General features: G+C 40.2%; 1 protein-coding gene across 1 annotated transcript in view; it reads right to left on the reverse strand.

Annotated features, from left to right (window-relative positions):
* The window catches only part of LOC129363100 (protein shisa-8), a 281,634-nt gene that overhangs the window by 62,884 nt on the left and 206,721 nt on the right, over positions 1-12,029 (reverse strand). The window lies entirely within an intron of this gene.

Genomic DNA, 12,029 nt, shown 5'->3' on the forward strand with positions numbered 1-12,029 from the left:
ACACACACACACACACACCCAGCGTCCCTGCCGCCCTGCTGTTGGAGCTCCACAGCAGGCTCGCCACTTTTCTGTCAAAGAATATGGGCTCCCATTGACACACAAACACAATGGCGCCTTTAAATATTAACGAGCAGGTCCTACGGTCCAGGAGAGGGGGGCCGAGTGGGAGGCTTCATCGGGAGAGGGAACGAGAGGACGCAAAGATGCCCTGAAGATGTCTCTTCTGCCCGTCCTGTGGATGAAGAGGTGGTGTTTTGATATAACCTGAAGCGGAAAGAAGAGATGGAATATTCTGGAGCCTGACGGCGAGCAAAGGTAGCGTTAACTGGGCGTGTATTGTGCAGAGCAGGCATGACACTTGATGCTGCTTGGCTCCATATGGCGTGGCCAAGCAGGAGCGTGTGCAGTCAGGTTTAAGAAAGGAGGAAAAACTTTCCTCTTTATTGGTTCAGGTTGGGATCTGCTTTTTCTTAAACCAGTTCTAGCACCTTGGGAAAGTGTGTATATTCTAAGTATGTGTCAAACTTCAGGCCTGGGGGACAAATCCAACCCTACATAGCTTTTTATGTAGCTCCCTAGAGTCTATGACTGTCAAAAGTAACAGTGGTGTGCTTAAATATTACTTTACCAATCAAATCAGTTTTTGTGTGCTGCCAAATTACATAATTTTGAAAAGATGTTCAGTGTCATTCAATTTATGCACTTGTTGAATTTAGAGACGGCTATTTATTACCATATTTCTCGGACTATAAGCCGCTACTTTTCCCTCACGTTTTGAACCATGCGGCCCATAGCCTGGTGCGGGTTTTTTCTTCATCCACCAAGGGGGGGCGCTTTAGCAGGAAGTGAATCACTGGAGGTCAAAGTTGGAAATCAAAGAAGAAAGCGCTAACTTTTAATTAGAACAAGCACATGCTAGTAGTAGGCAAGACGGAGAAATGTTGAAATTCATACATCCTTATAATGGAAACAACTGGAAGAAGTTCATATGATGCAGCTGCAGGAGGGGAAAAGAGCCCCTGTACGTGAACTCGACGTGAACGAAACCATGGTTCGGCGGGGTTTTTTTTTCTCCGAGGATTTTTTTTGTTGGCTCTAGTAGCCCGTATTTTTTTGAAAGTAGGCTGACGGAGAGAGAGGGGAAGACATGCGGCGAATGTCGCCGGGGCCGGGAGTCGAGGCCGCGACAAGTCCTCCATACGTGGGTTACGCCACCACTTACGTCACCGCTGTACGTCCCACCAATGGTTCGGCGTTGGAGACGCAGGACCGCGTGCTTGTGGAAAACCGAGAGCGGCGGAGATACAAGCGGTTCATAACCCGGTGCGGCTTATATATTTACGTTTCCACTTTTTTTTTACTTTCTGGGCGAGGCTCAAATTGAGGTGCGCTCCATAGTCCGGTTAATACGCTATGTTTGTTAGCTTAAAAAATGTGTAGTTTAGCAATATAATCTGCCACGATCGGCCTTTGGTGGACATTCGTGATCTGACCCTCCTCACAATGAAAACGAGTTCGACATCCTGGTCTCAGAAGGAAAACTCTAAACGTCTTAAAAACCTTTTTTCTACAATAAAAAGCTGAAAAGTGCAGCTCTGTTAATCAAAACGTGAAAGAATCCCCTTCAGTTGCAACAGACAATGTGTTTCTCCTCGAACTTTACCCGCCCATTCTTTGCAAGATGGCTACATTTCAGTCAAACTGGATGGGAAGTATCTGTGAAATTAATGTTTCAGCTAAAGACAAACTATCAGTTTTAAATCTGGCCACTCAAACACACAAATAAAGTTTTTTCTGTCAATATTGAACAGTTTTCTTTGTTCCTGCTGAGGAAGAGCATTCCCGCTGCATGATGGGGCCACTACCGTGTTTCGCTGTGGGGGTGGTGTGTTCTGGGACGTGTTCAGTGTCATATTACTGCAGCATGGTGTGTTTCAGGTGTAAACAGTTCAGGTTCTGCTTCAGTGGAGTGCCTGGTGTTTCAAATTTGTTCCCATGTGGGAGAAAATGGCTGCATTAAAAGTTTTCAATACTCAAAAGTAAAATAAAACCACAATCCCAAAAAAAATTACATCATGTGATTTTTTTATTTTATGTGGTCGACAGTAATTGGAGCAGGTAAAATTATACGTAGATTCAGACCTTAAAAATGATTTGCATGTTTTTCTTGGTAAGAGAAAGGCATCCACATTGCAAACTCTTTTGAACTTGGGTTCTTTAGTGAGCTCTATCTGGACACAACACTGGTTCTTGATTTAACCTGGAGACCTTTTTTGTTTGTTTTTAACCCTGAATGATTCAAAGCTTGTGGTAAAGTGTCCCAAATTAGATTATAACTACAAATTAAATGTGTAACAGAAAGTTTCAAGAGCCAGTCAAGGATAATGAACACAAGAATGATTATAAAATGAATAAAAAATATAAGAATAATTTTGTACTGGTTTAATTACTAGAACATCTGATGCTTCAACATACAATTAAACATTATTATAATAATTACAGATTTTGTTTTAAACTTAGAAAAGTGACTTATAATAATAAAATGATTCAGCACCTCAAAATGTTAGTCGTTTCTGCCCCCTTGTGGTTTTTTGTGATCATCACATGGGGCTGCAGTTCCCACATTCAGCACTCTGGTCAGATACTTTACTTCATTCAGCAAGTCTCTAAAAAACAGATGAAGGAACGTGAACAGTTTTCTAAATCCTTTATATATTTTTCTGGGCAAATACTAAAGACATGACACTCATGCAATGTAAATTAGTCAATGTACAGCTTGTGGAAAGTGTAAATGTGCTCTCCTCAAAAGAATTAATTCAACAAGATAGATTATTATTATTATATTTTGTTTTTGCTTCATAGCTTTTTGTTTTGTTTGAACTAAATGTGTTACGTTTGGAGGCTAGATTTTCCGCAGGAATGTCCACATAATTAAATCTAAATGCAACAGCATTTAGATACTCAGCATGGATTCAATACAAACCATTAGTCAATACAAGAGCAGGTGTCTTTTTGTTATAAAGATGGAGAATGACTGGACTGAATTTTCTTTATGTTATATTGATGCAGCTTTAACTGGTAGGTTTTGGTGCTTACATTGTGTGCATCCATCAGGTGCTGTGGATTTCTGTGCAAACAAAGTATATTTTGTCCGTGTAAAGGCACAGCATGCAGCAGAAAAAAACATCCTGTAAAGACGCACAACTCTGTGCCCCATATAGTAATTCTCCAGAATAGATCATTATTGCTGAGGATAATGTTAAATCTTGAATAATTTTCATGATAATATTATATATATATATTTTCATGATTATAGATTATATATATATATTTCTAAAAACAACTATTTAGGATTTAACATGTAAGTTGTACCTGTTAGTGTTTTACCCAACCAAAAGTGGCTTTTTGGCTTTCGTTTAAACATTAATCCAAGGTGTGCTGAATCTCCATTCAATCTGAAATCATTTAGATTTTTTTCAGGCCAAACCAGGAGTAACAAATGGTGTGAAAATAAATCTCAGTCCTCTAGATAGAGCTCCCTACAGACTGAAAGATCACAATGCTATCAGAGAACAAGGTGAGCGCTTCATTTGAATTGAACCCCTAGTCAAGACAAAAACTGTTAATTAGTCACTACAAGGATTTGGCATACACTGAACACATTGTAGCTTTTCACCTAAATATGTGCAAAACTGCAGCTAAAGATAAATAAAACAAGTATCAGGTAACAATAAAATATAAAAATGTATCCACAAATATTTATTTGATCATTTGAAAACAAACTTTGTTTTAAATGTATGTGTGTGTACCAGGTTTTCATATCATTTTGGGGAAAGAATTTCTGCCTACAATGTGAGGTTATGGGGACCATTGCTCTTATGGGGACATTTTCTTGGAAATTGTTTTGAATTAGGTATGTGATGGTTAGGGTTATGGTTAGGGTTAGGCTGTAGAAATTAATGGAAGACAATGTGAAGTCCCCACAAGTGATGCAAACATGACTGTGTGTTGTGTGTGTTTGAGCTGCACTGATAAGGCACACAAACGCCTCTCCAGTCATTGTAAGTCCAGGCCTCTTTATAATAAATCCCTGTTTTGGCCTGACGTGCAAAGACAAGTGTTCCACGTTGATAGCACAATGCATCTGTTTTTGTGCACACAAAATCCTGCCATTAATGCACAATAGGTACGTGAAATTGTTTGCTAGCGCTGGACAGATATAAAGAAGTGCAAGATGTTTTCTTAGTAACCCAATCGCTGCTACACTGATGCATGGATTGATTTGCAAACAGCTCAATTTTGCACGTTTATTTAGATAGATACTGAGTCCTTGCAAGGGGGGGTATCTGTACTATTTGTGGGTCCATTGTGTGTGCAGATGCTTGCAACTGTGCTTGGTCTTCACATGAAGCATTAGAGGCAGAGTACAGAGAAGGACTAGAGGTCAGAGGAGCTGCACACCGGACCCTGTTGATCCGAGAGCTTTGATTTTTACCTTAAGCAGGCGGTTGTCACGTTTTCATGAATGATAAATCTATAAGTGTGGATCATAAAGAATAAGGTAAGCAATTAAAGAGCTGATTTTATCATTGAATGAGTTTAATCTGCCATATGCATATAGTTGGCATTGTTTGCATGAGCTCTGACTTGTCAGAAATAAAATTCTTAATTGCAGTATACAGAAAATTGAATGTGATTACAATTGTTTTGTTGCAATATCTTGCTTAAAATGGTGTCAAAACCAAAGTGCTTCCAAACAACAGCTATATATCTAGTTTTTTCGTATTTAGTTTTCTTTTCTTTGGTCTGTTTGCATATTAAGCAAGAATAATATGCTTTTTACATATGCTAAGGAGTGTGGATAGTGATATAACTAAAATTGCAAATTTATTAGCAGTTTTCTCCTAGATATACTTGCTATCATTAATATTATTTTATGTAAGTATGTTTATTGGTATTTAAATGCAATGTTGGGTTGGTGTTTTAATACTAGAGAGTTGCTGTGAATGAATCTTCCTTCCTTATTTGAATTTTGCAAATCTAGACACTGGGCATGTGTCCCACAGTTGTGTGTTTTTTTTTTGTGGCAAACAGTTTGATTCTGGAATGCTATTCATAAAATGTAATTGAAACCAGTTGATTTATAGTATTGTTCCAGTGACGGTGGAACATTACTGAGTTAACGGGCTAAAGTTCTTTATTTTAGCTGCCTATTAATCTGAACACCCTCATAAACTCTAGCATCAGCAACATTGGTGCATTTTGGTGAACACGACAACCAGACATCAATTACATCATGTCCTAAGTGGACGTTTTTAATCCATCTTACTTTAGTTTGCATTGGCAATTTTTGAATCAAGTTCTCAAATATTCCAGCAGGTTCTGACGCGTTTCCACAAAGCGTCTGTGTATTTCGTGACATTAAAACCAATGTGAAGCCGGAGATGTGTTTGAAGTCCAAGGCAGCTCTTTGATATATTAACAGCTTAGGAGCTGGTGTGTCTCCATTATCAAGTCACAGGATAATCTGAGAGTGAAGGTTAAGACCTCAATGGAGCATAAAGGCTTTTAGGCAACCTGAGTGAAGCCTACTGTCTCATGTTCTGTCTTAAGGTTGACCTCTATCACCCACATCACTCTTTCTTTCTTCCTCCTCTACATCACTCATCTTTCTCCTCACATTTTCACAATGTTTTGTCTCTGTAGTTTCTATAGAAATATTTTGTGGACCTTAATTGCAGTGAAACTATTCAAAAGGCTCAATATCTTTCTGACATCCAAAGTGTGAACAATTGATTCTTGGAATATATCAGCAAACATTTATACCATTCTACATAGTCTTTTGAGATATTAATATTACTTGCACTGATATTCACAATTTTTTCTTCAGTCCTAGTTTTGCCTCTGATTGACTGCAAAGGGCAAAAGTTAATTTTCATTTTCTTGAGCCACCTTTGGTGATTGGTGAAAGGGACTTCTGGGGGCATTCATAGAGCATTTAATAATTGCATGGTCATTCATTCTTCATTCTAGGCAGTCTTCATTACATACCCGAATCTGCATGTTGTGTGCTTGTTATTGATTGGCATAAAGAGGAGGAATCTCTTGACTACCCTCACGACCTACATTTACTCCAAATTAACAGAAAATCACAGTTTTAGTCATCCTGATACCACTACTGGCTATCATCTTTGTGCAGATGCTTCATTTATTTCTTCTTCTCAGTACCTTCTTTTTGCCGTTGTCTCCACTTTTCCTATCTCTGCCATTGACCCTGCAGAAGATGCTTATCAAACATTCCCGATAGTGTACATGTGGTGCTTTACATGTTTGTTGAATAATAATACTCAGTATATCTGATGTGGGCCGAGGAACTTTTGAACTTTTCCCTGTACCTACTTGCCATGAATATCCCCTTATCTATGTCTGTAGTTAAATGATACCAGTGTCTGCTACTATTACATGCCGAGCCTGTAGGATATGTAATGGATTGTTGTGGTCACTGCTCCTGGGAAATGTGATGCAGACTTCAGCTCATTAATTATTGGAGGTCAAAAATGTTTCTTGCAACGTCTAGCTTTTCGTATTTTCATATAACAACCAAAGACGTAAAGGCATTTTGTGGGGATTTATGTGAAAGACAACATGTATAACACAAAATGAAGGATATGGAAAAGCGTGGTATGAATTTGGATTCAACACTCTGCTCAATTATCTCTCAATAAAACCATGCAGTGCATCACATTTGTGCTCAAATGCATCAGATGTTTGATTTACTGCTGTCACTATTACTGCGAACAATGCTTTCATTTTGACAGTGATGGAATACATGGTGCCATAGGAAAACTGACGTCCAACATTTAAAATAATGCACAGTGTGATTAGCGCATAATCCAGCCCTCCACAATTTTTTTGGACATAAATAACTCTGCATCAGTGTGTACCGCTGACTCAAGCATCACAATCACGATCCAGTTACAACTCATAACTCATAAAATTGCATGCAACTCAATGGAAATAGTTTACTCCTCTGCGAAGGCTAGTTTCTTCAAAGCTATAGTGGAACTCTAGGGACTGCTGGGGGTTATTCATAGAGCATTTAATAATCAGACGGTCAGTTTAACTTTTAAAGGAAAAAAAAATGTTAAAATCAAGTGATGATGTCATGGAAAAGAATGGTACCTGGTCCTGAGGTGGTGGAACACTGTGAATTATGCCCATTGTTCACTGTGATGAATCATGTATGGCACACATTCTTCAAAGACATTGCAGGATTTCATGTTCCACAAAATCACTTTCAGACTCTTCAATTTTCTTGTGCTTCATAATTAATACACAACATACTTTTGTTGATCTACTACATGAAACCCCAGTAAAGCAAATTCAAGATTGTCGTCATAAACTGATATTATATTTAAAGGTAAGGAGGTCTGTTATGAATTGCACTGTGTGAAGGATGATGTGTGGGATTGAGATGTAAAATGAAAATGTCACTTTCATCTGCTTGTGGCCCCTGGCTGCCAGCCTTTGACTTAAATCTTTTCTGTTTATTCCTGTTTGTGCACAAGAAGGCCAGGGTTGGGTTGACCTGTTGTGATATATTTAGAGGAGCCTGTGATGAATGTTTCATCCTATCTGCGTAGGAGGAACACAGGGCACCCATTAAACATTCATTTCTGCCACTGAGATGACCTCCTGGAATATCAACCCAACATCGACGAATGAGCCCCAAACCCCCTTATCAATACGATAAAGCCCAAATGTACTCAAAATCAGTTCCCAACCTCGTGTTACATCCTGAGGTTCAGCCAGAGAAAGGCATACCTTTATTTATGTTTTAAAAGCTTATAACCTAGTAGAAAAGTTGATATTGTTTTATAGTTCATGCTTTCTAGAAACGTTATAGATTAGCAACTATTAACTGCAGGCAACATGATGTATCTGTGAAATCCACTGACTAAAGCTGCTATGGTGTTACATTTGCTGTTGTGCATGTTAAATAATGATATTTCAAAGTAGAAATATTTTTTATACAATGCTATACTAATATCTTTTTTTGGCTATCTAATTTATTATGTGAATCCTTTATATTTTTATGCGCAACAGTTGTGGCCTCTACATGTATTATTGGTGTAAGCTGATAGCGTTGGATGCATGAGTGTTGTATCATACATCATCATTCCCGGCTGTGATCCGTCCTGCTACTGATGGGCATCTTTTGGCTACGAGTACCTTTGCCGCTCAGACACAGTTTAGCAACAGCTCAGCCAGCGTGCATTATTCATACACAAGTGAACCAGTAGATATGGTTACACCAAGATAGTATACCTGCTATATTAAGGTGCCCTTTGCGACTTTAAAAGGTAATGCTCACTCCGATTGCATATGCAGGTGAACGCAAACAGGACATGGGCTCGTTTCTGATTGCAGATGCATCAAAAAAAATACAAGATGTCAAACCTGATAGAAACGTTAGAATGAAGGTTTCAGTAACCAGAGAGAGACACAGAGGGTTGCAGGAGGTCACAAAGGCAAGCTGACGTGGATGTGGGAGGATACAGCCACAGATAAAACACACATGGACACTCAGTCTAAAACAAAGAGGACACCGAGGCTCACACCATTGCACTCACGCTTGCTCTCCTTGTCAGAGGGACTTGCTGCCAAAGTTGGTGCGGCCGCCACGATGAGGATTCCCTGCCGGGCTTACGGACCGGATTTACAATGAACGTTAGACAAAGGACTACACTGACTCTGTCATTGGAATGACAGGATAATTTATTCATTGTGTGACCCTGGGAGGTTACTTACAAACACATAAAAGAACAGGATCTTACACTGGATACTACTTTTGTTTTTGAAAAAGAGATGCATTTTGCACTTCAAACCACAAATGGATTAAACTAGTGACTCCTCTGGACAAATTTCTTCCTTGTTAAACTTATACAACTCTTTTTTTGACAACTGAAGGAGAAGCGTAACACGAGTGAGCACAGATGGCTGAGATTTCGACTCCATTACTAGATCGTGTTTTAACAGAAAGTGGCTGGGGTTCGTCTGAGGGTACTTTACAGAGCAACTGACCTTGGAGAGAAGGCATTTCAAAGGTTTTCAGATCTGTGATAGACTGAGAAGCAAATCGAAGGATGTTAATTCTGTTAAAACATATTGACTTTTTTATACTCACTTGCTTTTGCAGTACTTTTGGGAACTTTGTCTAATTTGGAAAGATCTGAGAAGGTACCATGGCACCAAAGAAAGGTGACTCAAAATCAGCTGCAAAGAAAGGCAAGTCAGAGGAGCCGAAGAAGGGAGGAAAAGAAGACAAAAAAGGTGGCAAAAAGGCTTCTGAGCCACCGGCAAAGGGTAAGGGGAAAGATGAAGGGAAGAAAGGAAAAGGAAAGAAACCTGTCAGTGAGTCAGAAGAAGGTTCAGAAGAAGAAGAAGAGGAGGTTATGTCTGAGGAACAGGAAAGTGGTGAAAGTGAAGAAGAGGTAGTATCCAAGAAGGCAGCCAAGGGAGATAAGGGAAAAGGCAAGGCAGCTCTAAAAGGAGCATCCAAAGCTATGGCTATGAAACCTAAACGCGGTAATGAGGAAGATGAAGGCGATCCAAAGAGAAAACCACAAGTGAAAAAAGGCATGGATGCAGTAAATCTAAAGCAGATGAGTGATCTTAAAGGAGCTTCTAAGAGCATGATGGGCTTGGCTGCAGAGGGGCAGAAGAACTTAGTTAAAAAAGTAGATGCAACATCTCACCTGAAAGGAGCCTCCAAAGCCCTCTCAAGTATTGCTGGAAAGTCCTCTCCTTTTAGCCTGCCTTCTAAACAAGCTGACAAAGCAAAACCAAAGAGAAACCTTAAAAGTACCTCTCGCCTCTTTCTACGACTTTCCAAAAAAAAGAAACCCTCTTCTGGCGGTAAACCTCTTCTTGGGAACAGCAAGCTTTTTGCTGGCTTTGGGGGCAAATCTGGGTCTGCTGACAAAAAACCTGGTCTGTCTGGTTTCAGTTTGTTTAACAAAAAAGACGATGCCTCTAAAGAAACCACATCTAAAAAAACACTGAATCTATCAAACTTAGGAAATAAGGGTAATAAAATGGCTTCTGAGGCAAAGGGATTAGGAGGGAAGTTCAAAGGAATGTTTGGAAAAAAGAAAGCAGGGCAGGGATTTAAGAGTAAAAGCTGGATGGTTGGTAGGATGGCTGCAACAACTAACTGGTTGACGGGTAGGTTCCTGTCTTCTATGGGTCATGGCCGGCATGGGGGGCGGGCAGGGCGACGGGGGAAAAAGAACCTATCCTTTGCTAGCAGGGATACCAGAGGGGGACACATAAATTATTATAATGGAGCCCATGAATATGATGATAATTATGGATATGAAGAAGACTACCATAACAGGTGGGGACCACAAAGCTTTGAAAGACAACCATTTAACTATGACCCAACTGATCCCTATGAAGAGCAATTATACTATGATGATGATGAGTGGGAGGATGAGTATGGTTATTATGATGATGAGGGCAACTTTTATTATGATGATGAGCTTTATTATGATGATGATGTAGATAACTTTGGTTACCCATATGGTTATTATGATGATGAATATGAAGACTACAATGGCCATGATGGGGCAGAGTATTACTATGGAGAAGATGGATTTCTGTACTCTGTAGAGCCAGACCCATATAGTTATTATGATGATACCATGTATGGGTTTCATGACTCCTTTTACCCTGAACAATATGTGGATTACTTTGACCACAACATGGCTTCTAACTATGGTATACCAAACGCATATGGGATAATGAGCGGCACCTATGATACAGTCCCAGGAATATATAATGACCCAATGCTTGCATATGCGCAAAGTGCTCAAATGTACAACCCTTATCAGCAACAGGTCACTATGAATCCTGGACTGAATCTGGCTGAGACCGGACAGCTATTTGGACAGGAACAGTTTTCCTCCCCTGTACCTGAAGCATTTCCATCTGAACAGTTCAGAGTCCCTAGGCCCCAAGTTATGTTGTTTGGAAAAGAGAGACTAGAGGTTGAAACTTTGCCACCACCTTCTCTTCATACTCAACTCTCTCCCCAAATGTTTCCTTCTACCAATCCATCCTTGGTTCTCAATAATCAGGAAATTCTGTCAGATGCACAATTTGAACAACCCATCCCAGCATACCTTTCTGCACAGTCTTCTTTGCCCATTGATATCAATCAACAACTTCCCGCCATTCCTCTTGGAGATCCTATCTTTTCAACATCTGTGATCAATAATCAAGAGTACCTTCCTTCTCCTCAGCTACCTACTGTCCCTTTTACTGTTCCTCCTAACTACGGTTCCCCGTCTCCCTTACCCCCTCAATTTTCTTCCCAGGTTTATCAAGCACCTCTACCACAGGACTCACAAATGTTTCAGTTGGGGCAAATTTCACCAGGAGCCCTGCAAATGCAGCAACCAGTGTATTCACCACTTCATTCACCAATGGCCTCCCCGGTGCCAGTCCGAAAAATGAGTCCCCTTCTCTCTCCACAGATGTCATTAAGACCGGGATCACAAAGGGTACAAGGGCCTCCTTCACCTCACTTCTCACCACATCCAATGGACTTCAAATCAGGCTTTCAGTTGGACCCTTACATTTCTCCTCACTTCTCACCACATCCAATGGACTTCAAATCAGGCTTTCAGTCAGACCCTTACATTTCTCCTCACTTCTCACCACATCCAATGGAGTTCAAATCAGGCTTTCAGTCAGACCCTTACATTTCCCCGGGCGTACATAGACACACTCACCGGGCCTCAATGGTAAGTCAACGGCCCACAACCCCAGTTGAATGGCAGAGAACATCAAGCCCCCCTTCTTCTCCACCGTACTATAGGAGAGGGATGTCAGTAAGAGCTCAACCATCCTTGAAACAAGGAAGAAGGGGAATTGGTTTACGCAGGGGTCCCTCCACTGTCAGACCCCATTCCCCACTTTCTAGTCCTCTGGCTTCACCACGAGCATCACTAAGAAAAAGA

This window comes from Poeciliopsis prolifica, unplaced genomic scaffold (assembly GCF_027474105.1).
Source record: "Poeciliopsis prolifica strain line A6 unplaced genomic scaffold, Auburn_PproV2 SCAFFOLD010, whole genome shotgun sequence".
NCBI lineage: Eukaryota > Metazoa > Chordata > Actinopteri > Cyprinodontiformes > Poeciliidae > Poeciliopsis > Poeciliopsis prolifica.